Source organism: Balaenoptera physalus (assembly GCF_965194825.1).
Source record: "Balaenoptera physalus genome assembly, chromosome: 2".
NCBI classification, from domain to species: Eukaryota; Metazoa; Chordata; class Mammalia; order Artiodactyla; family Balaenopteridae; genus Balaenoptera; species Balaenoptera physalus.
This window is the reverse complement of record NC_138883.1, coordinates 13,914,939-13,937,916: the sequence shown is the minus strand read 5'-3', so window position 1 is coordinate 13,937,916 and position 22,978 is coordinate 13,914,939. Positions and strand designations below refer to the sequence as shown.

Genomic DNA, 22,978 nt, shown 5'->3' with positions numbered 1-22,978 from the left:
ACAGGATAAACCCAAGGAGAAACACGCTGAGACACATAGTAATCAAATTGGCAAAAATTAAAGACAAAGAAAAATTATTGAAAGCAGCAAGGGAAAAATGAGAAATAACATACAAGGGAACTCCCATAAGGTTAACAGCTGATTTCTCAGTAGAAACTCTACAAGCCAGCAGGGAGTGGCATGATATACTTAAAGTGATGAAAGGGAAGAACCTACAACCAAGATTACTCTACCTGGCAAGGATCTCATTCAGATTTGATGGAGAAATCAAAAGCTTTACAGACAAGCAAAAGCTAAGAGAATTCAGCACCACCAAACCAGCTCTACAACAAATGCTAAAGGAACTTCTCTAAGTGGGAAACACAAGAGAAGAAAAGGACCTACAAAAACAAACCCAAAACAATTAAGAAAATGGTCATAGGAACATACATATCGATAATTACCTTAAACGTGAATGGATTAAATGCTACAACCAAAAGACACAGGCTCGCTGAATGGATACAAAAACAAGACCCATCTATATGCTGTCTACAAGAGACCCACTACAGACTGAAAGTGAGGGGATGGAAAAAGATATACCATGCAAATGGAAATCAAAAGAAAGCTGGAGTAGCTATACTCATATCAGATAAAATAGACTTTAAAATAAAGAAGGTTACAAGAGAAAAGGAAGGACACTACATAATGATCAAGGGATCAATCCAAGAAGAAGATATAACAATTATAAATATATATGCACCCAACATAGGAGCACCTCAATATATAAGGCAACTGCTAACAGCTATAAAAGAGGAAATCGACAGTAACACAATAATAGTGGGGGACTTTAACACCTCACTTACACCAATGGACAGATCATCCAAAATGAAAATAAATAAGGAAACAGAAGCTTTAAATGACACAATAGACCAGATAGATTTAATTGATATTTATAGGACATTCAATCCAAAAACAGCAGATTACACTTTCTTCTCAAGTGTGCACAGAACATTCTCCAGGATAGATCACATCTTGGGTCACAAATCAAGCCTCAGTAAATTTAAGAAAATTGAAATCATATCAAGCATCTTTTCTGACCACAATGTTATGAGATTAGAAATAAATTACAGGGAAAAAAACGTAAAAACACAAACACATGGAGGCTAAACAATACATTACTAAATAACCAAGAGATCACTGAAGAAATCAAGGAGGAAATCAAAAAATACCTAGAGACAAATGACAATGAAAACACGACAATCCAAAACCTATGGGATGCAGCAAAAGCAGTTTTAAGAGGGAAGTTTATAGCTATACAAGCCTACCTAAAGAAACAAGAAAAATCTCAAGTAAACAATCTAACCTTACACCTAAAGGAACTAGAGAAAGAAGAACAAACAAAACCCAAAGTTAGCAGAAGGAAAGAAATCATAAAGATCAGAGCAGAAATAAATGAAATAGAAACAAAGAAAACAATAGCAAAGATCAATAAAACTAAAAGCTGGTTCTTTGAGAAGATAAACAAAATTGATAAGCCATTAGCCAGACTCATCAAGAAAAAGAGGGAGAGGACTCAAATCAATAAAATTAGAAATGAAAAAGGAGAAGTTACAACAGACACCACAGAAATACAAAGCATCCTAAGAGACTACTACAAGCAACTCTATGCCAATAAAATGGACAACCTGGAAGAAATGGACAAATTCTTAGAAAGGTATAACCTTCCAAGACTGAACCAGGAAGAAACAGAAAATATGAACAGACCAATCACAAGTAATGAAATTGAAACTGTGATTAAAAATCTTCTAACAAACAAAAGTCCAGGACCAGATGGCTTCACAGGTGAATGCTGTCAAACATTTAGAGAAGAGCTAACACCCATCCTTCTCAAACTCTTCCAAAAAATTGCAGAGGAAGGAACACTCCCAAACTCATTCTATGAGGCCACCATCACCCTGATACCAAAACCAGACAAAGATACTACAAAAAAAGAAAATTACAGACCAATATCACTGATGAATATAGATGCAAAAATCCTCAACAAAATACTAGCAAACTGAATCCAACAACACATTAAAAGGATCATACACCATGATCAAGTGGGATTTATCCCAGGGATGCAAGGATTCTTCAATATACGCAAATCAATCAATGTGATACACCATAGTAACAAATTGAAGAAGAAAAACCATATGATCATCTCAATAGATGCAGAAAAAGCTTTTGACAAAATTCAACACCCATTTATGATAAAAACTCTCCAGAAAGTGGGCATAGAGGGAACCTACCTCAACATAATAAAGGCCATATACGACAAACCCACGGCAAACATCATTCTCAATGGTGAAAAACTGGAAGCATTTCCTCTAAGATCAGGAACGAGACAAGGATGTCCACTCTCACCACTATTACTCAACATTGTGTTGGAAGTCCTAGCCACGGCAATCAGAGAAGAAAAAGAAATAAAAGGAATACAAATTGGAAAAGAAGAAGTAAAACTGTCACTGTTTGCAGATGACATGATATTATACATAGGGAATCCTAAAGATGCCACCAGAAAACTACTAGAGCTAATCAATGAATTTGGTAAAGTTGCAGGATACAAAATTAATGCACAGAAATCTCTTGCATTCCTATACACTAATGATGAAAAATCTGAAAGAGAAATTATGGAAACACTCCCATTTACCATTGCAACAAAAAGAATAAAATACCTAGGAATAAACCTACCTAGGGAGACAAAAGACCTGTATGCAGAAAACTATAAGACACTGATGAAAGAAATTAAAGATGATACCAACAGATGGAGAGATATACCATGTTCGTGGATTGGAAGAATCAACATTGTGAAAATGACTATACTACCCAAAGCAATCTACAGATTCAATGCAATCCCTATCAAATTACCAATGGCATTTTTTATGGAACTAGAACAAATCACCTTAAAATCTGTATGGAGACACAAAAGACCCTGAATAGCCAAAGCAATATTGAGAAAGAAAAACGGAGCTGGAGGAATCAGACTCCCTGACTTCAGACTATACTATAAAGCTACAGTAATCAAGACAATATGGTACTGGCACAAAAACAGAAACATAGATCAATGGAACAAGATAGAAAGCCCAGAGATAAACCCATGCACCTATGGTCAACTAATCTATGACAAAGGAGGCAAAGATATACAATGGAGAAAAGACAGTCTCTTCAATAAGTGGTGCTGGGAAAACTGGTCAGCTACATGTAAAAGAATGAAATTAGAACACTCCCTAACACCATACACAAAAATGAACTCAAAATGGACTCGAGACCTAAATGTAAGACCGGACACTATAAAACTCTTAGAGGAAAAGATAGGAAGAACACTCTTTGACATAAATCACAGCAAGATCTTTTTTGATCCACCTCCTAGAGTAATGGAAATAAAAACAAAAATTAACAAATGGGACCTAATGAAACTTCAAAGCTTTTGCACAGCAAAGGAAACCATAAACAAGACGAAAAGACAATCCTCAGAATGGGAGAAAATATTTGCAAACGAATCAACAGACAAAGGATTAATCTCCAAAATATATAAACAGCTCATTCAGGTCAATATTAAGGAAAGAAACAACCCAATCCAAAAATGGGCAGAAGACCTAAATAGACATTTCTCCAAAGAGGACATACAGATTGCCAAGAAGCATATGAAAAGATGCTCAACATCACTAATTATTAGAGAAATGCAAATCAAAACTACAGTGAGGTATCACCTCACACCAGTTAGAATGGGCATCATCAGAAAATCTACAAACAACAAATGCTGGAGAGGGTGTGGAGAAAAGGGAACCCTCTTGCACTGTTGGTGGGAATGTAAATTGATACAGCCACTATGGAGAACAGTATGGACGTTCCTTAAAAAACTAAAAATAGATTTACCATATGATCCAGCAATCCCACTACTGAGCGTATACCCAGAGAAAACCATAATTCAAAAAGACACATGCACCACAATGTTCATTGCAGCACTATTTACAATAGCCAGGACATGGAAGCAACCTAAATGCCCATCAACAGACGAATGGATAAAGAAGTTGTGGTACATATATACAATGGAATATTACTCAGCCATAAAAAGGAATGAAATTGAGTCATTTGTTGAGATGTGGATGGATCTAGAGACTGTCATACAGAGTGAAGTAAGTCAGAAAGAGAAAAACAAATATCGTATATTAACGCATGTATGTGGAACCTAGAAAAATGGTACAGATGAGCCGGTTTGCAGGGCAGAAGTTGAGATACAGATGTAGAGAACGGACATATGGACACCAAGGGGGGAAAACTGTGGTGGGGTGGGGATGGTGGTGTGCTGAATTGGACGATTGGGATTGACATGTATACACTGATTTGTATAAAATTGATGACTAATAAGAACCTGCAGTATAAACAAACAAACAAACAAAACAACTAATACTAAACTTTCATTGGGTTATCTGTATGGAAATATGTTAATATAATTGTTTCAGACATTATGTGAAATTTCTAAAAATCTTATATGTTCTGGTATAATGTTATAAGTCATAATTCTAGTTATTACTTTAAAATGTATCTCAGAAAAAACTAAAAAAAAAAAAAAAAAAAAGACTGTGTTTCTGTCTCTTCACCACATATTGCATCTGTTCCCATCTCTCTTCCTCCACTGCTGTTCCCTTAGTCCAGGGTCCCATCATCACTCACCTAGTCTCCCTGCCCTGGTCCAGCTTCTCTCTCCTCTTTCTCCCAAATTGCTGCCAGGGTGATGAACTCCCCTTCACGATAAGCATTTCCTCATTTTTTATGACCCAGCAAGACGCCTCTCCTCTCCTCAGCCTTTTCTGAGCTTACTCTTTTCCCCTTGACTGTTCCCCAGCATACTCCTCTCACACAACTACACAGTTTGCACTCATCTATATCTACTACACTGCAAGCCCCCTGAGGACAGACAGCAAGTCTGCGTCTCTCAGGATTGGATCCTCAAGGTCTGACACCACACTCGGCACATAGTAGGTATGAAGGGAGAGAGGAATGAGGGTGGGGAGCTGCATGCAGCCTGGCACCTGGTGGGTGCTATACAAAATTTGTTGAATAAAAAAGAGGACACCCAACAATCTTCCTCTGCTTAGTTATCTCGAATATCCATTAACGAGTTTCATCAAACCCAGAGTGATAAACTAATTAAAACTGACTATTCATCTATACGGAAATGGCACTTTTTCTTTAGAAGACTTGATGAGCAAAACCATCTTCACTGGAAACCATGTCCTGCAGCTATGATCAAAGATGAGAATAAGAGGTGGAGCGAGTCAGCATGTTCGGGGTGTCTGAGTTGTTTTGCAAGCAGAGCAGCATTTTAATTTGCAGAAAAACAATTTTGAGTAAAACCAAGTGAATTAAAAATAAATTGCATGAGTGAACTAATTCTCAGTTCAAGGAGGGCTAACAACTGAAAGTGATATCATTTTTCTTAATTCACAATAGAATCCATAAATATTTGGGGGAGTTAAAATAGTAGTGTTAATATTTGTTATATTCCTGAACATCTACAACAGTATTTATCCACACGTAGTAAAAAATGAGCCAGAAATATACTCAGAATGTAATTCTAGGAGCATGTTTGTGGGCCATTTACATATTATACAATGTGTCTCATGTCTTAAATCATAATACAATTTTGTTACAAAAGTTTTCTTATCTCTAGGTCTGCTCTTTCATATTTTTAAGGCAAGACTTGGCACCTCTACTCACTAAAGATTTCCAAAACATGACCCTCAAATAGGAGACTCTACAAAAGAGGGTAATGTTCTAATATGTGGATATAAAGAGATGAAGAGAGATTAATGAATTAGAAATAGTACTTGTTAAATATGGAATTCTTCTTTTATTTTTTAATTAAAAAAATTTTTTTAAAGATTTTTTTTTTTTGATGTGGACCATTTTTAAAGTCTTTATTGAATCTGTTACAATATTGCTTCTGTTTTATGTTTTGTTTTTTTGCCCATGAGGCATGTGGGATCTTACCTCCCTGAGCAGGGATTGAACCTGCACCCCCTGCCTTGGAAGGTAAAGTCTTAACCACTGGGCCACCAGGGAAGTTCCAACATGAAATTCTTTTAAAATAATTTTTAATAATATGTGAACTATTTGGAAACTAGAGACAATCAAAAATAATAAAACAAAAATCGGTCATAATTCCTCCCAAAGCAGATAGTTACTAAATTTTTTGATTTATCTGAAATTTCATATGATGTATGGTGTAGGGTAGAAATCAAACTTCATTTTTTTCTTGAATACAAGTTAGGCAGTTATCTCAACTTATATCATTGGGTAAAGCCTTAGAAGAAGTTAATTTCCACTTAAGCAAACCAAGATTGCACCTGTGTTGGCGGCTCTTCCTGAGATCCTCTGCTTTTGCCACAGTTCTGAACTTCCTTGGTTCTCTGACTGAAGGGAATATACCAGCAGCGGCGGCCACGCTGCCCACTCAGTCCCCAGCCTCCACAGCGTCTCCTCCTCTGAGAAGCCAGGAGGACCAGTCAAACCAGAACAGGGAGTTCCAGGGCGGCACCAGCTGAGGGAACAAGTGGAGGCAGAAAGGGTGCCACCGACATTTTCCAAAAGTCTGAATGCATACGCCCAGGATACCACCCCTTTGAATCTAACCTAAAGAAATACTTTCACACATGGACAAAAATGCAAAGGAAGCACTGACCACTGACTGCAGCATTATCAGTTATAGCAAAAACATCAATAGGAAGTTGGTTACATAATGATACATCTGTATTATGGAATACTTCGCAGTGATTAAAAAGAATAAGGGGGAGGGAGAGAAGGGAAAGAGAACGACTGTAAAAACATATTAAATGAAAAACCAAGTCATAGAATAATATGTATGATTTGATCTTGCTAATGTAAACAGAACCCTCATAAATGTGTATATATGTACATATATAATATATATTATGTATAAAAGGTAATATATACAAAATATGTATATATGTATTTATACATATATAAAGATATATAAAATAAATAAACATATATATACTATATATGTAATATATAGTATATACTTAGAGTATTTAGGTATATGTAACGAGAAAAGATTTTGAAAAAATGCAAATCCCACTAAAGAAATCACAAATGGAATTGGCAGGGGGAGTGCTGGAAAAGAGCGATGGCAGAGACATTGTTTTACATTTTGCTCTAAGTACTTCTGTATTTTTAAAAAATCTTTCACAATGAGAAATGCAGGAAATGCTTATTCAATATTTTCAAAAGACAAAAATAAACATATAAGAAAGGAAATAAATTACAAAAAAAATAAAACAAAGACAGTGAAAAAAAAAAAAAAGAAAGGAAGACTTTCATGGAAACCCTAAGCCCATTTATGCCAGCATGAACCAGCGTGTTCCCGACTTGCCTGCCAGCGGGGTTCAGTCTTTATCAGCAGGTGCAGCTGAAGGCCAGCCCACAAATTCCTACCCATGACACGAAGCTTAATCTGGGAAATGCAGAATGGAATACAGGAGAACAGGAAACACAGAGGAGTCCCAGGAACGCTTATATTAAGGACCAGTTAAACCCAGAATTTTAAAAAGTAGAAGGAGCCAGAAATGATGAATACAACAAAAAGAATCATCACCCCCGCGGAGAGGACTAGGCCGATTTTGTTCTGGGCTGGACTTGATTAGACCATGGCATGAAAAAAAGAAATAATTTTTTTTTTTACTGTCTCAGAAGAAAAATACAGAAGGTGTGACTTGAAGTGACTGAAAATCACAAAGTTTTATTTTTTAAAGTGGAAATGATTATCTCTTTTGCCACCTGGTGTATCTTACCAAACTGATTTACTAAAGGCTTGACTTTTGGGTCTTCCTGTATTTATAGCAGGTGCCAGATTAGATTCTATTAAACTGGAATAAAAAGCACCTGCCCCAGCCTGCCGCATCAGCCCAGTCCGAGGGCCGTCTGAGAGAGCAGGGGCGTGGGGAAGCCTCAGGGAGGGAAGACGGTGGGCTCCCCTACCTGTCAGGTGTCCTAAGGAGAGCATTCCAAGGGACCCTGCTCCTCAGAGGCTGATTTCTATTAATGAAAGAAATACTCAGGAGAAGGGAGGGGAGCATAGACGTAGTGGATTATGAGGAAAACACCACTGCCACCACCACCTTCTTTTATAGGTCTGGTCCCAGAAAATGTCACCTTATTTCCCACTTCCCACCCTACCCTGGCCCAGGGGTGAGAAGGGGTGAGAAGAGGGAAAAAATGATTTGCTTTGATACTTGAAATGTATTAAAACCTGCAGACACTGACAGTCTGCTCCTCTTCTATGCAGCAGCGTGGGGCAGTGATGAACCTAAGGAGAGAGATCCCGACGGTTGAGAACACTCACAGGTTACGTGGTTCTGTGCAATTCCACACCCCTGCTGGTATCCCCCAAAGGACAAGATCCCAGAGTACCGTTAAGCGAGATAGTATCTCCTCTTTTATCTAAGGCCACTTTTTCTATTCTGTCCTCTCTTGCTGCGTGCTTTCAGTTACCCTTCTCTTGCTCAAATATTTAATCTTTACCCCTCAACTGCAACTTTTCAGCATGCTGAAGGCCTTCCCATTTAAAGAAAAATAACCACACTCTCTTGTTATGGACTAAATTTTGTTCCCCCAAAATCCATTTGTTGAAGCCCTAACCCCCCAATGTGATGGCATTTGGAGACAGAGCCTTTGGGAAGTGATTACATTTAGATGAGGTCATGAGGTTGCGGCCCTCATGATGGGATTATTGCCCTTCTACTAAGAGAAACCAGAGAGCTTGCACGCTCTCTCTCGTTCTCTCTCGCTTTCACTTCCCACCATGTGAGGACACAGCAAGGAGGCAACCACTACAAGCCAGGAAGAGAGTTCTCTCCAGACACCAGCCATGCTGGCACCTTGATCTTAGGCTTTCAGCCTTCACAACTGTGAGAAAATAAATGTTGTTTAAGCCACCCAGTCTATGGCACTTCATTACAGCAGCCCGAGCTAAGACGGTCCTACACTCTGCTTCCAGGAACTACTTCTTCCACCATTTCACAGCCAAATTTCTGGAAAGTGTCAGTGTTTATAAAGACTGTCTTCATTACCCTCCTCCCACTCATCACACCCCTCCAGTCCGGCTTCCTCCATTTCACTAGCCCAAAGAATCTTTCTGTTAAGTTACCAATCACTTCCATATTGCGACATCCAATGGACATTTTTCGCCTCTCTCAGCTGCATTTGACCACTCCCTCTTCCCCTGGCTTCCATGAAGCCACACTCTCCTAGTTTTCCTCTTCTGTCTCTGGCTGCTCTGCCTTAATCTCCTTTGTGGGCCTATTTTCTGCTATCGCCCTAGGCCCTCTTCTCTTCTCCCTGTAGACTCTCTCAACCAGGATGCACACCTTCAATTATCACTTACACGCCAGTGATTCTAATTTTCGTCTTCAGCCGGGACCTTCCCTCTAAGCCCCAGCTCTACAAATGCTGATCTGACGATTCTAAGAGGAGCACCGCAGGACCAGCATGTCCAAAGTAAGCTCACAAGTTTGCCCATATCCTGGTTCATTCATGCATTTACACAAGTGAGTCAGAAATCTAGAAATGAATCATTCTTGACCATTCCCTCCTCCATCTTACATCCAATTTATCATCAAGGCTCACTTATTTTACTTTCTGTGACCAATTCCCTTTATGTTCCTTCCTCTCTCACCTGCTCTATTGCAGTAGCCTCCTAACTGGTATACCTGCATCTATTCTTGCTGTCACCAACCCATGCTGCACACTGTAGCCAGGGTGATTTTTTTCTAAGTGCAAATCTGATCACGTCTTATTCCTGCTGAAATCCTCCAATAAAGTTTCATTGCTCTCACATTATGACCAAAGTCCCTGACGTAGGCCTAACCACGCATCTTTACTTCCATTCCAGCTTCCTCTCACACCACACGGCCCCTCACTTGCTACTCCACAGAGGCCATGCTTCCTCTCACAAAGGACCATGGCGTGTACTGTTTCCCCTGCAGAGAACACTCTTCTACTCTTCTTCTTCTTGTCCTGTTACGGGTTGAATTGTGGCCCCCAAAAAGATATGTTGAAGCTCCAACCCCCAGTACCTCAGAAGGTGATCTTATTTGAAGACAGGGTCTTTACAGAGGTAATCAAGTTAAACAAAATGAGGTCATTTGGGTGGGTCCTAATCTAATACGACTGATGTTCTTACTACAAAGGGGACATCTGGGCACAGAGACCAACATGTACAGAGGGAAGGAAATATAAAGACACAAAGGGAGAAGGCAGTCATATGCCTTGGGAGGTACATCTACAAGCCAAAGAACACCTGGGGCTGCCAGCACACACAAGAAGCTAGATAAGACAAGGAAGGATTCTCTCCTAGAACCATCAGAGAGAGCACGGCCCTGCTGACACCTTGATTGTGGACTTCTAGCCTCCAGAACCACAAAATAATACATTTCTGATGTTTTAAGCAATCCAATTTTTGGTACTTTATTATGGCAATCCTAGGAGACCAGTACATCCTATCAATCCTTCTGTCTCATTAACTCCCACTCAGTTCAATCAGACTTTCTCAGGGAATATGTCCTGGACCTCCTGGCTAGAGCCCCTATTATATATACACAGCACTCTGTTCTCCCTTTCATAGCACTTACCACAGTTATAACTTGACATGTATTTATATGATTATTTGACAGAATCTCTCATTAGACTGTAAAGTCCATTGCAGTAGGGACTGTGCCTTTCTTTAGTTTATTGCGGTACTCCCTGTGCCTAGCCTAGTACATCACACATACTGAAGCTCTATAAATATTTGTTGAATAAATGAATGAGAGAAAGAGATAAGAGGGGCATGCTGGAGATGGAACTAGAGGCTAAGACCTTAAAAGAAGACAGGCTGGGAGATAGTTTAACATGATATAATTTCCAGAAGGGCCCCCAAATACCTCTGCTGTCAGCTGATGCTATCATTCCATAGAAGAAGGTTTGAAATGCACATATCCCTGAGAGAGATAAGACATTAACCTAAATTTGCATCAGCATATTAATAACATCCTTCCCAGAAAGTAAGCTCGAGGGGAGGGTGTGTCATGGAGAACACTAAATCAAGACTCTGAATGTCTGAAGATGGAAGCTGCGACTTGATGATGGGAACCAGGGTGAATGGTGTAAAAAAATAACCTTTCTTATGTCACAGTTTTGTTAAGGGTCAGCTTACCATTGGTCAGAAACAAACTGCCGGATTACTACTTACCAAGGGTCAACGAGACCCCTTCCCAGAGAATTCTAACACAGCGCTTCACTGACACTTGGCAGCCAGGGAACCATTTCCTCTTCGACTAGATGATGCTGGGGGACAGTGAGAGGACGTGTAGCTGGTACCCACCCAAAAGGGAAGAATCATGCCCTTGAGTTCTGATCACTAGGTTCTTCTGCCGGAATTAAAATGGAAAAATCTTCACCATTGATCAACATCCAGATCCCACAAGGTACAGGCCACCACACACAGCCAGTTCACAAAGGACAGTCATCTTTTTGGGGAGATCAAACTTTAGAACCCAATAATGACAGGAAATGATCCTCACATTTTATTAAAAAGGATTTGCTGAAGATCAGCAGAAATAGAAGAGAAAGTTGAAATAGATAATTGCTTTTATAAAACGTTTTTAGAGCTACAGGAGTTCATTTTTCTTTTCTCTACTGTCAACATGCCTTCAATGGCAGCAAAAAGGGAAACAGATTTTTCTTCATTGCCCCAACTCAGGATATATTTCCAGAATAATGATTAAACACCCCCCAAAATGCCTCCCATTCATACTCTCTGAAATTGTTAACGTTAGTTATATAAAGGATTAGTCTAAAGTTTACTGAAATCTTATTAGACTTTTAGAGTTAAAAGGGATCTCTGAGTATATCTGATCCAAACTCCCTCCAGTGAAAAAATATATTCTACAAAATTTCCAACAGTGACCTCAACTTATGCTTGAGTTTTCCTAGGAACAATGATCTATTTTACTTCTTTTCTAGCCAAATTATTCCATTACTAAGCAATTCTACTTAAGCTTTTTTTTATATATCTTATTACATGCAACTCTATGAAACCAGTTGGCTCCATTTAAATTTTACGCTGGTACCTTATTCTTCCAAAAGTAATTGCCTAAAAAATTACTTAATTGAATATTTAAGTGAAAGGCACAAAATTGGCAATGATTTTATTTTTGGACTTATGACCTCTGGAATATTCCTGTGGCAGGAGTCAAATTAAGCTAAATTTTGAAATTTAACACTTAAGTTTCAACATGTACATTACACATTTGCATTCTTTCCCCAAAACCAGCTTTAAGCATTAGAGTGTTTTCAATCTTTACCTTTTTTAGTGAAACTTGAACTTCACAAAACACTCATTTGTGAGGTATCTTTCCAACAGTGACTCATTTTTGTGAACAATTTCATTTCTATAAAATATATTGTTGGCACATGGTATAGTCATTTAATTTTATAATGACAGTATATTTTAAGAGTAAAAGCAAATATAGATGATTTAGAAATTCTGAAACATAAATTGAGCAACTGGAAGTAAAAACCAAAAGCTTTCTCAAATATGTTTTAAATAAACCATTAGAGTCAGACTAAAAAGAAAACTTTTAACTTTGAGCAGAATTTTAAAACATTTTAAATGGTCATAAAAATCTCAAAATATATAACCAAAATAAACAGAAAAATACAGAGGTCACAGGCTTCTGATTGGGCTCAGTGTGGAAATAACAATTTACACTGTTTCCTGAAAGTCATTAATAGGACTTAGTCAAAACAAGAGAGAAAATTCTAAAGAAAGGAGATCTGATAATTAAATCATGAGATGATTAGCAAAAGCATTTACCTTCCAAGAGGCAGCAGGAAGAAGGTAATCTCAGCCAACATCTCTATTCAGCAAAAAAGAGAGCCCCGAGAAACTGAAATGGTTTGGCTAGATCTCCCCTACTGTTCTCTGTAACTGATAGGGGCTGCTGCTGTTTGATTCAGTTGTAAAGACTCATACCGATGAAAATTAGTTATAGCAATTGCTTGTACTGTCAGCCATGTCCAAATGCTGCCTTCTATACTATAATAATCACGTTTCAACTTGAAAGGGATTAAAACCTCCACAAATACTGAAGCATACTGAAAATAAATTGAAAACCAGTGGGAAATAGAGTGTGGTTTAAAAAGCTTCATCAGCAACCTTAAACAGAAGAATTACCATTGGGCCCCAGATAAAATTTCAGAATGGACTTCAAAAGCAATCCTTAGACTATTTTCAGTGTCTCAAATTATGTTAGTGGGAAGAGAGGCATAACAATTTTATTTGGATCTGTTTTGGACAAAACAAAGTTTAATTAGAGACAAATTCCATAATTCCCTTAGGAAGCAGAGTCCTTTTTCCTTGGTTTTTTTATTTGCAATATTTTAAAGTTACAGTTTTGAAAGAGTTGAAAAATGTTTCCTACTAACTCTCCCATGTTCTCTGTGGATAAAAGTTCTGTGTTTTGGATCCTTTACACGACAGAAGATAAATGCTAAGGTCCATCAGCAGGAGATGGAAGGAGTGAATTCCACAAACACTCATTCTAGCTGCAATGTGAAACCATCAACTCTAATAATTTATAGCTATATAAAAAGAAAAAAGGAAGACTGTTACACTTCACAACCACGGATGAGTAGCTGATCACAGCTTTCATACAATACGCATGCAAGCACTTCCCCACAATCACTTCAAAGAACCATTCTCTTGTTCCAAACAATTTCAAAAGCAAAGGAACTACCTATAGCCATTTAGAAAATGAAATGCTGTCTAGAAAATAATTATTGGGATCAATAAACAATTAAAATTGGAGGTAGGGGATACTTAGATTTACTTGGATTCTTTCTTAGGAAGTTAAATTAAGAATTATCAAAGAAAATAAATTTCAAAATACTGTATAAACTCCTTTGGAAGTAAGCTACATATACATAAGTAGGTATTCTCTTGATCTGTTCAAAAATCATTTGACACTAACAAATATACTACCCTGTATTTTGGTAGTACCATTTAGGATCCATAAGATGGCAGGCCTAGATTTCATAGTGATAGTTTTAAAAGTGTAAGTATACTGGTTGCCTTGAAATAAATATTGCATATTATCAGCAGTGTGTGGCTAGTAATAATATTAAGGGCATCTATCAGATTAAATTTGGAAATTATGAAGCATGGAAACTATTAACAAGCTAATGCATTCTATTAGTTCATAATGAATCACAAAATACTACAGCCAGAAGAAAACTCACGATCACCTACTTTAGTCTTGCCTTTCTCCATATAAGGAAACCAGAATCCAGATTGCCCAAGGTCACATGGCATAGGGAATAGCAGAGAGAGACCCAGAATCCTGGTTTTCTTCACCCCAATTGGCATTAATCCTATCGTTCACTATATTTCTTCAGCTCCTCATGGTGGCATCAAAGGCCACATAAACTGCTCTGCCCTATCTCACTGCTCTCAAATCCCACTTCTGCACTTCTCCACAGACTGCCTTTTACTTGTCAAAGTGACTCTCATGAGTTACCACTCTGTTCTGCCTGGACCCCAGGCATGGAATTCCACAACTCTCTTCATAAATTTGTTCATGTGTTTCTCAAACTGGGGTGCGGTAATATGGAGTGGTATTTGAAGCTACAGGAGTAGTAAGTCCTATCTCTTAGACAGGTTTTGGAGGTGCAACATCTTCTTAATTGAAAGAAACATAAAATATGTATAAATTTTAAACATGAAATACATGAAGTTTCAAAAAAATGTGTAGCATTGGGTAGACTAGCTCAGGCCTGCAGCAATAAATCTCTTCTGTCCCCTATCCTGTCAGGGATACTCTGGTGAAAAGCTTACAGCTGTACAGTCGGCCCTCAGTAGCCTCAGGTTCTGTATCGGTGGATTCAACCAACTGTAGATTGAAAATATTCGGAAAAAAAAAATTCCAGTAAGTTCAAAAAAAGCAAAAGTTGAATTTGCTGTGCACTAGCAACTAGTTACACAGCATTTACATTGTACTAGGTACCATAAGTAATCTAAAGATGATTTTAAGTATATTGGAGGATGTGCATAGGTTATATGCAAATACCACGCCATTTTGTACAAGGGACCTGAGCATCTGCAGATTTTGGCATCCTAAGGGATCCTGGAACCAAACCCCCTCACATACCAAGGGTGACTGAACCTGGTTAAAAGGTTCCTCTCCTTCAGAGCATAGCCTGGAGCCCATCCTGTCTTCTGTGAAGTACATAAGGTCATGTTACACTTGTGTCCTAGACAAATTATCACACTACTGCCTAAATACTGTGTAAATGGTCCTAAGATAAATTTAACTTCTATATGTGACAAAACATTACATTATAAACATTATAATAGAAATCAAATATCAACTATTATACAACTATCGTATGGGATACATACGTAACAGATAGAGACAACTGGTTGGCAGAATTCTTATGAGCAAACCAAACACAGTAGATGGAATTAATAAAAATAAACCAATGTACTACTTTTAGAGTTTTATACTGACTTTTTCCCATTAAGCATTATATGCTACAGAGAAAAGTACGGAGATCCAGAGGAGAGCTAGAGGACTTCTTTTTTTTTTTTTTTTACTTTATTTTATTTAATTTATTTATTTATTTATGGCTGTGTTGGGTCTTCGTTTCTGTGCGAGGGCTTTCTCTAGTTGCGGCAAGTGGGGGCCACTCTTCATCGCGGTGCGCGGGCCCCTCACTATCGCGGCCTCTCTTGTTGCGGAACACAGGCTCCAGACGCGCAGGCTCAGCAATTGTGGCTCACGGGCCTAGTCACTCCGCGGCATGTGGGATCTTCCCGGACCAGGGCTCGAACCCATGTCCCCTGCATTGGCAGGCAGATTCTCAACCACTGCGCCACCAGGGAAGCCCTAGAGGACTTCTGACCAATTACCTAATCTGTCTTGGTCTGCTTTCTATTTTCTCATCTGTAAAAAAGAGTGAATTGGGTTAGGATGGGGGGACAAAGTCTAGAATTTTAAATTGCTTTTTCTCATCTTTTGCTCTACCATCTCTTTGGCATAATTTTTTAATGAATGTAACATAAAATAATTAGTGCCTAAACCTTTTTTCTATATATCCTGACAGCGATTAATTTAGTTACTTGAAATATACTTACTTCCTTAAAAATTCTCAGCATATTCATTGGTTAGAAAGCTGTAAATTAGTCCATTGTTGTGAAAAACACACAGACTGAGGAAGGATTCCAGATTACGTGACACTAGAGACATGACACTTGAATGCAATGCATGATCTGGGATTTTACTTCGCTATACAGAACAGCAGTGGGACAATTTGCAAATTTTGAATGAAGACTGTAGATTGGACAATACTGGACAATGTTATTATGTCCTTTTCCTGATTTTGATAATTGTACTATAGTTATGTAATATGTAATAGAATGACCTTATTTCTGGAATTATACACTGAAATGTTTAGGGACAAAGGGCTATCATGCCTGCCGCAAGAAAGAGAGAGCACAAGAGAACATGTATGAATGTGCCAATGTGGTAAATGTTTTACCATTTGGGAAATAAAGGGTACATGGGGATTCTTTGTACAATTCTTAGAACTTTTCTGTAAGTCAGAAATTATGTCAGATAAAAAATTAAAAGAGGGACCTCCCTGGTGGCGCAGTGGTTAAGAATCCGCCTGCCAATGCAGGGGACACGGGTTCGAGCCCTGGTCCGGGAAGATCCCACATGCCGCGGAGCAACTAAGCCCGTGCACCACAATGACTGAGCCTGCACTCTAGAGTCCGCGAGCCACAACTGCTGAGCCCCCGTGCCACAACTACTGAAGCCTGTGTGCCTAGAGCCTGTGCTCCACAAGGGAAGCCACTGCAATGAGAAGCCCGCGCACTGTAACAAAGAGTAGCCCCCCCACTTGCCACAAATAGAGAAAGCCCGCAGATAGCAACGAAGACCCAACTCAGCCAAAAATTAATAAATAATTAATTTAAAAAAATTAAAAGAAAGAAATCAGAAAGACAACTTGTTTGATGGCTGCATATAGAACTACAATGGAAACCAGATGTAGAAAGATTAATGAAAAGGGGAAATTGTTCTGGAAAGAAACCCTATTCATTTACAATACTATATTTCTCTGGAATTTGAGTTTATGATACTAGACATGATACACTATACTATGTATTGTAGAAAAGGATGCTCCTAGTAAACATTGGTGTAAGGATTCTTATTTGATAAGATAAATGTTTCTATAATGCCATTCTGTTTGTGGCTTGCTTCTTTACTCTTATGTTCTGCTTTAGTAAATCTTTACTGGGTTATAACTTAAAATCTCTTCACAGACAACTCACAGGAAGAGTTTCACTAAGAATCGATGTAAAAACATACCCCAAGTGATTAAAGACAGTTTTGAGACTATGAAATAGAAAACATACTGTATGACAAATAGAAAAGCAATTTAAAGTAAATTTCCCCCCAAAAATGACATTTCAAAAATTATTTTACACCATAAGAGGGAAGGAAAGGCAAAACAAACAAAACAAAAAAGTGAACTCTAATATATGCCTTCTCTGAGTGCATAGGTAGGCTGTTCCGATGTCCCCAGGATTCAGCACACAGAAGTAACCCTTACTACCTTTTTATGGTATTCAAAGAGCCTGTAATAAATGATCTTCCATATGATTATTAACAAATGTATTTCTCAATCACTTACTAAATGTATTAATTCTTAATAAAGAATCACATAGATTTGTCCTCTGTAAATCCTTGTGTCTGGTTTATCCATCTCAAAGTTAAAATACCCCTGAACTGAGAATGCAGTTTGGGCTGAGGGAGAGGCAGGAAGATGACATTGGGAAGTACACAAGTTATTTTCCACAGTATTGGTAATTTTCTAATTATTTGAATAGGTGGTGAATTCACTGGGGCTTATTTTAATATGCTTAATAATTTACATTTACTATATATATTATTTTATATGTATCAAATATCACATAATAAAGGTGTTTTAAAAGAAGAACATATGTAGTATTTTTCCTTTTAAAAGCTACATTACAAAATAGAAGCTTTTCTTCTTTCATTTAACTCTCTTTTTTCCTCTCCAACTATTTTAATAGTTATTGATTCAGATGTTCAACATACATTTATTTAGCAACTATTGTATGCCAGACTTGGTTGTAAGTATTGAGGGTATAAGCAAACATAAGTGTAACTAACTAAATAACTAACTAAATAAAACCATGGTCCCTGCCTGCATGTGGGTTATAGTTTAGTTGTGAGAATGTAAAGGTCAGAGCTATGTGTAATTCTTTGCAAGCTCGGTACTCCCAGAGTGCCTTGCCCAGGTAAGAACCTCAATAATGTTCACTGATGATATTGATGATGCTTGAACCACCTAGAGATTTTTTTTTTTTTAAGAGATCTTTTTTATGGGTAGAAGATTCTTTATGTTGTAATCAGATCATTTTACCATTTAAAATAGACTTCATCCAGCAACAAAGAAATCTGTCATACTGGATTCCTAAAGGCCACTTGGAATTGCATCCTTTCGGGAAATCTCAGCAACCTTGTCTTCCTGAAATAATAATCATTGCAACAAGTTTCCAGGTAGAGGTAAAGAGTTGTAGACATCTGTAAATTTTGTTTGGTATCCAGTTATACCATCATTAGTTATTCACACAGAGAAGAATTCTCAAATGACAGCTTGTGTTCCCTCTCTGCACCTTTTAAACATACAAGTTTTACACAGATTCATAAATCTCAGGTTCCAGATGACAGGGTTTCTCTTTATCAGTCTTTCTGCAATAAAATTTAGCAAACCTGATGTTAATAAGGAAGAGCAGCACAAGGAAAGTAATACCAAAAAACCCACTGGTAACCCACTGTTCTGAAAGTAACTCAGGCAATCACTACTCATTCTCTTCAATGAAAATACTTTTCAAGATAATAAACAAACTTTGATCAAAACATCAATTGTGGGCTTCCCTGGTGGCGCAGTGGTTAAGAATCTGCCTGCCAATGCAGGGGACACAGGTTCGAGCCCTGGTCTGGGAAGATCCCATATGCCGCGGAGCAACTGGGCCCGTGAGCCACAACTACTGAGCCTGCGCGTCTGGAGCCTGTGCTCCGCAACAAGAGAGGCCGCGACAGTGAGAGGCCCGCGCACCGCGATGAAGAGTGGCCCCCGCTCGCCGCAACTGGAGAAAGCCCTCGCACAGAAACAAAGATCCAACACAGCCAAAAATAAATAAATAAATAAATAAATAAATAAATAAATAAATAAATAAATTAATTAATTAAAAAAAAAATCAATTGTACTAAATCTCACAGGAAAATGTTCTGTGAAAAATCTTATTTACGTACTCCAGGTCTTAGCTGACTTTAATTATATATATTTCAGGTTGTACAGACTTTAAAACAAAAGAGAGATCAGAACTTAAAAAGTTCAAAGACTAGATTTACCAATATGGCATATTATAGTTTGAAAAATGCTTGCATCAGTGGCGAATTACAACTCTTATCTTAACGAAAAAAACAATGCTATAATGTATTTTGCCTCCCAAATTCCAGTAGCAAAAAGATGGCCATTTTTTGCTTTAAAGTCTTATGATTAAAAACAACAATTATAAATTGAAATAGTTGAAATAGTATTGAAATAGTTCCCTTAGTGCTACATATACGGTTGATCAACTAAACTACATATGAATGCCTATGTATATAGTTATCTACATAGATAGACCATATGTGATTCATACAGTGGTAAGGCCTAAACACATCCCACTGAAGAGGATCTTTTGATTTTAAATGTTTTGGTTTTGATCGAGTCTGAAAGTCTAGACTCTATGACAAGAGTTGCAGAATTATTTTGTGTATGTTTTTCTGGGAGGTTTCTATGGCTTTTATTAGACACCCAAAGGTGTTGATGACCCCAAAACCGCTAATAACCATGACCCCAGGAGAGGGTAATAAGCACTCACATTCAAGGGTATCTGACATACAGAATGAATTTAATAAACATTGTTGAATGAATCTTGAATGAATATCCTTTTTCTAGAGTATCATTAAACTTTTCAATGCTGTCATCAGAGATAAGTGTTGACTAGAAAAATCAGAAAAAGAGGAGAAAAATGACAAATCAAGACTGAGTGATTACTATATGCAGGACAATGGTGCAGGTGGTGGGCATTTTTTTTTAAGGTAATTTCTGTTTTTAAGGAACTTATGATCTAATTAGAATGATAAAAACACACAAAATGATGTAAGAACATTAGCAAAAGGGAAAATGTAGTCAGTGTATTATAAAATGTATACTAGAACTACTGACGATGAAAAGCCTTTCCTAGGTTTGAAGGATCTTTGACATATACAGGGCTTAATTTTGCCATCTATAATCAGGAAAAGACCAGAAGTATAAAGGGTAGGGAGAGGTGGAATAGAAGGGATTGGAATAAATACTCCTCTTTTTACGGTCTTTGGTGATTGGGAAGACAGTACCAAGGGAAACACAAAATAATCCAGTGGTTCTTGAAGGGCAATTGTTCTTGATGCTCTTCCTCCTTATTGCTAGTGTATTTTTTGGAGGGGCACGGTGGGGGGCCAGGGGGATGCTGACTTGACCAGAGCATAGGAAAATCACTCCTCCAGTGCTCTGAAACCATTAAATATCTTTAAGCAGGTACTACCCAAGGTCTTTCACCCGAAGGCAAATGCACTGAAAAATTCTAGTTCACATTCAGAAACATGCCCAATCAACAGGAATATTTGGAAGCATAACTTGGCACACCTCCAGGCCACTGCTGTTGGCACTTTTCCTCTATGAGGTTTCTGAGGAGTCCAAGTAGAAGGCCAAGCCCAAGTAGCATCTATATCCTTTCCCCATTTTGATATCATGAGTTTTCGTAAAGTGAGGCAAAACTGTGGCAACATATTTTGCTTACTGGTCTTATTTCCTTCATATAGAAAAATATGTAGGAGATACATGATGAAACCAACACTGGAGAAGACAGTCCAGGAATTCAGCCCAACCACAGTGACATTTGTTGCTTTTTCATTCTTCACTTCAAACTTTAAGTACATAAAGTACTATAATTTAAGAAGTATCAGGGACTTCCCTGGTGGTCCAGTGGTGAAGAATCCACCTTCCAGTGCAGGGGACCTGGGTTCGATCCCTGGTCGGGGAACTAAGATCCCACATGCTGCAGGGCAACTAAGCCCAGACACCACAACTACTGAGCTCGTACGCCTCGACAACAGAGCCCGTGTGCCGCAAACTACAGAGCCCACGTGCCCTGGAGCCCGTGCGCCACAACTAGAGACAGAAAACCCACACTGCAACAAAAGATCTCGCATGCCAGAACTAAGACCTGACACAGCCAAAACATAATAAAGACAATTTAAAAAAATATATCATTTCTTGGATCTTCTCCTCTAATTCCACTGCTAACACTTTCAGATTAAGGCTAATTCATGGACCAACTACTGCATAGAGTAAATGGGTTCAACTTCCCACCCTGTCACCATGGGTGAAGTTGGATAAGTTATTCTTATAACTTAGTTATTATAACTAACCTCTTATACCTTAGAGGTTAGTTATTCCTCTCTAACCTAAATTTCCTTATTTGTGAAAAGGAGTGAATAATAAGGTTTTCGTGAGCTATAAATGAGATATTGCAAGGAAGGATATTGCACGGCATTTTGTAAGGGCTCAATAAATATATGCCATTATTCTTATTGCTTTCATTAGTCTCCCTGTCTACAGTATCACTGTAAAATTCACCTCCCACTTTGCTGCCACATAATTATGCTGAACTCACCTCTGATTCTGTCAGTCTCTTGTCAAAACTCTTCAATGGATTCCATGCAACGGCATCATCTTATCTCTGGCCTGGAATGTGTGGCCATTCTCTATCTAGCCTTAATCAACCTGCCACCAGCCTGTCTCCCATGAGGCCCCTTAGTAACAGACGAAACTTCTTTCCCCTTCCCTGGCATACCCTTCTCTTTTCAGCTTGGTGGCTTTGTTCCTGGTATTCCCTCTGTGTTGAACGCCTTCCCTACGTACATCCGTGTAAGTCACTGATCCTCCAAGCTAGCTTGGATGCCACCTCCTCCACAAAGCTTTCTCTCATCCCTCTAGCAAAGTGAGTTCTCCCTTTGGATGCCTGAAATACTTGTTTTCTTTTACCTTGAAAAAAATGTTACTTAGGTTCACATTACCTCCCAACCCAAAATACAAGTCCTTTAAAAACCAAGGTTCGAATCAGTTTTATTTTATATCCGCATGGCCCCTAGTAGAGGGCCACACTCACAACAGATACTTGAAAAACATTGATGGAATGAGTAATCAAATACTCATAATAAAGTAGACAGAACAGAAGAGGGTAAAATAAAGCACTGAGGGAGTTCAGTGGAGGAAGAGGTTATCTTAGCTAACTTTGCATTTGAAGTAAGTCTTTAAGGATGTTAGAACTCTGCTAGGCAGAGATGATGGAAATCAGAAATCGAGGCCCAAAGAGCAACGTGAATGTAAGATGGAGGGGAAAAAGCACAAAGATAAAGAACAGTTCGTACGGCCAAAATTTAGGAGTTGCAAAGGGTAGTAGATTATTAGGACTGAAAGATCAGATTATGGAGGGCCCTGAAGGAATTCCTGAGGAAAATGGACTTAAGGCTAGAGGCCATAGGAAGCCATGGGAGGTTGAGGAGGGAAATTATATAGTCATATATGTGCTTTAGAAAAACTACTCCATCAGCTGGGCATAAGATGGAACTAGGGGTGGGAGAACAATTTTTGCAATAGTTAGGAACACAGCCACAGTGTCTTGAACTATGGTGGTGACATATAATGGCAAGAATGTAAAGGTGGGACTTCCCTGGTGGCGCAGTGGTTAAGAATCCGCCTGCCAATGCAGGGGACA

The 22,978-nt window shown here is 38.3% G+C and overlaps 1 long non-coding RNA gene across 3 annotated transcripts in view; it reads right to left on the bottom strand.

Moving 5' to 3' along the window:
* The window catches only part of LOC309655786, a 35,157-nt gene that overhangs the window by 10,415 nt on the left and 1,764 nt on the right, over nt 1–22,978 (bottom strand). The window contains exon 1 of one of the 3 annotated variants that reach the window (XR_014260991.1): nt 6,369–15,647. The exons of the other annotated variants lie outside the window; for them this stretch is intronic. This is a non-coding gene — a long non-coding RNA (uncharacterized lncRNA). Of the gene's footprint in view, nt 1–6,368; nt 15,648–22,978 lie in introns of those variants that run through there. 3 annotated transcript variants of the gene reach the window in all.